Genomic DNA, 3,532 nt, shown 5'->3' with positions numbered 1-3,532 from the left:
TCACAAACAATAACAGAAGATGGAAATCCTTTCAGAAGCGTTGTAGCCGTCTATGATAGCTTGATGCTAACGTTAGCTCAAAACACCATTCACCTGACGGGGCTGCCAGCCAGGTCTACGTCGCCATCAGCAGCTTCCATGTAACTCAGGTGTCTCACTTCATCCTGACATAGCACTTCAGTTATGTTCATCTGAAGATTAACCTCCATTTTGCCCTCATGTTGCCCTCATGTTGCCCTCATGTTCCTCATGTTGTCCTCTTTTGCCCTCCGTATGCCGCTCAGTGCCCTCTGTGTCCCTCTGGTTGCCCCCTCCTGGTGCCCTCATGGTTGCCCTCATGTTTCCCTCATGTTTGTCCCATGTTGTCCCTCCTTTGCCTTCATGTTGTCCTCATGTTGCCCTCAGGTTGTCCTCATTTTTCCTCATGTTGCCCTCATGTTGTCCCTCATGTTCCCTCACGTTGTCGCTCATGTGTCCTCATGTTGCCCTCATGTTGTCCGCATGCTTTCCTTCATGTTGTCCTCATGTTGCCCTCATGTGTTCCTTCATATTGCCCTCTTGTTGCCCCAATGTTCCCTACATGTTGTCTTCATGTTGTCTTCATGTTGTCTTCATGTTGCCTCTCATTTGTCTTCATGTTGCCCTCATGTTGTCTTCTGTTGCACTCATGTTGTCCATGTTGCCCTCATGTTGTCCTCATGTTTTCCTCATGTTGTCCTCATGTTGCCCTCATGTTGCCCGCATGTTGCCCTCATGTTGCCCCCTCTATGATTCCTGCGAATGGTGTCTTCATGTGTCCTCATGTTTTTTTCTCATTTTGTCCTTCATTTTGCCCTCATGTGCCCTATGTTGCCTCATGTTTTCTTCTGTTGTCTTCATTTTGTCCCTCATGTTGCCCTATGTTGTCCCATTTGTCCCCTGTTTGTCCCACTGTATGTCCCCATGTGTCCCCATGTTAGTCCCCCAGGTCTGTCCCCATGTTGTCCTTTCCCAGTGGTTTCCCCATCCATGGTTGTCCCCATGTTGTACCCCGTGCAATGGTTGTCATCATGGTTGTCCCCATTTGCCCCATGTGGTACCCATAAACCACTGTTGTGTTTTAACATCCTCCCAAAATAACATGATTGATTCCAACCTCTTTGCCAAGTACAAATCTCTACTTCAGTAATTTTGGGGTCTTATCTGTTATCAGCATGTTTAAAAACAAAGTGACAGTGTAGTTGAATAGTGTGGACGTAAAAGTTGACATATTCAGTCTGTGATGTATCATCAACATCCATTCCTTAAATTTTAGTCTCAATAATCCTAATGTCTGCTTTTTCTAACTCAACCTTAGGATTAAACTTCCTAAAATGGGTTTGGACCATAAATTCCAAAAAATAACTGTAAAACTAAAGTAATAAGGTTAGTGTCACGTAGTTTGAAAACGTCCAAAAAGTGACAAACACAAGTGTCAAAGTGTTGAAAAAAGGGACAACATAAGACAAACACATACACAGGAAGTGTTCCATTGTCCATTTTGAACGGAAACAAAAAAAAAACCCACACAAGGCTTAAACTACCGTTCACTGTCTTCCAACAACTCTCGGTATGAACAGTCAACCATTGGTCCCACAGGAAGGGGAAGGACCAAGGTGTGCCCCCATCCCGGCTGCGGGAAAAAGTTCTACCCTGCCACACACTGCACCGTCACATGATCATCCATCCGGTACGACACTCACAAAGACGCGGCTAGACCGATCGAAGTCTCAATAAACCTGCAAACGTAACCGGAATCTTGCTCCGCAGGCGTCAGAGATTTCATCTGCGACGAGTGTGGGGAAGTCGTTCCAAAGCGGTAGAACCACCTGGAGGTGTCCACCGGCGGACCCACCGAACGATGGGAGACGCCCTGGCAGTGAGTCCCCCCGCCCTGAAAACCACGTTGTGTGGTCATACTTTCTGCTCATTTGGTTGAATTCGTATTGATGCTGTTAAACGGGACGGTACGCCGATTTGACAGCTGGGATTACTCCTGGTGGTCGGCACCAGGTGTGTGGGCGGGGCTTTGACTTGGACTAGCTACTTAGTCGTAGACTTCTTTTATAACTTTTGGGATGCCAGGAACATTGAAGTCAGCAGCAGGTTGTCTAGCAAGAAAAAAAAATAGATTAAAACCGGAGCTGGTGGACCAGGCTAATGGACCAGAGTCGGTAGGACCAGAGTCTTGTGATTCAGGCTAGGATTTTGACCCACGGGCCTTGAGTGTTGCCAAATAGTGGTCTACACTAATCCTCCCCTCGCTGTTTCTCTTTCCTGTTCTTCTTCCTGTCCGCTGTCCCAGATGTGAGATCTGACGGGTACCGTGCCGCCAGCGTGCTTCCTGAACTGGAACAGAAAAGCACACACCCCCGAAGCCCAACTAACACTGTCACCTGCAGACTCTGCGGACAAAGCAGGTTCGAGAAGCGGGACAGCGTCAAATTCCACAAGTGAAGAGGCCCCCAACCAGCAGACCACCTGAAGAGTTTCACCTGGGGACAGAAGTCAAGTCACGGTCGGCACGGACAACCAGAGCAAGGGCTTCTAGTGAGAGAAGAGACGGACGTTCCCTTTGCTGTGTTTGTCTGGCGTCTCACGTCAGGATGATGTGAACACCCCAGCAGAGGGAGGACGAGGCTGGAGCCGTCAACAGCTGTGCAGGACACAATGCTGGGTCAGGGTTCAGGGTTCAGGGCTTCGGGGCCCAAACGGGGGATTTGAAGATATTTGGACAGTGAGGAAAACAGCGTCAAACCACTGTTGATTAAATGCAGGGTTGTAATGTTGAAAAGCTGCGCACACACCACACCACACACCACACACACACACACACACACACACACACACACACACAGACAGACAGACATGACAGACAACAGACAGACAGACAGACCGACAGACAGACAGACGAAAGACAGACAAAGACAGGACAGACACGACCACACACACACCACACATACACACACAGACACCACCACTGACACAAACATACCACACAAACACACCGCGGGCTGGTTTCTCCAGGATTTAAAGCCGGACCGTCATGGTGGCTCAGAATCCCATCTCCTATTTTGCTAAATATCTCCCCGAACGTTGTTTCTGGAAACATTTTACGAGAAATCGGCCATGCTCTGTCTTCAATCTCACACACACACACACCCCACACACACACACAGACACAGCAGACACACAGACACACAGACAGACACACAGACAGAACCGACACACACACAGACAAATCCTTGCACATCCCTGATGTGAGTCGAGTGCAGGCTTTGAGTCAAATAAGCTCGATTAAACGGTTTACTTCCATACTAAAATTTGTGAAATCCATGAAATAATAAACTTTTCTCATCACAAACAATAACAGAAGATGAACATCCTTTCAGAAGCATTTGTAGCCGTCTATGATAGCTTGTATGCTAACGTTAGCTCAAAACACCATCACACTGACAGCCTTTGTGTTTGATGCTAACGTGTAGCTAAGCACGCAGTGAACCACTTTGTTTAC

Source organism: Etheostoma spectabile, unplaced genomic scaffold (genome assembly GCF_008692095.1).
Source record: "Etheostoma spectabile isolate EspeVRDwgs_2016 unplaced genomic scaffold, UIUC_Espe_1.0 scaffold50, whole genome shotgun sequence".
Taxonomy (NCBI): domain Eukaryota; kingdom Metazoa; phylum Chordata; class Actinopteri; order Perciformes; family Percidae; genus Etheostoma; species Etheostoma spectabile.
The sequence above is the reverse complement of the archived record's forward strand: the minus strand, read 5'-3'. Positions refer to the sequence as shown.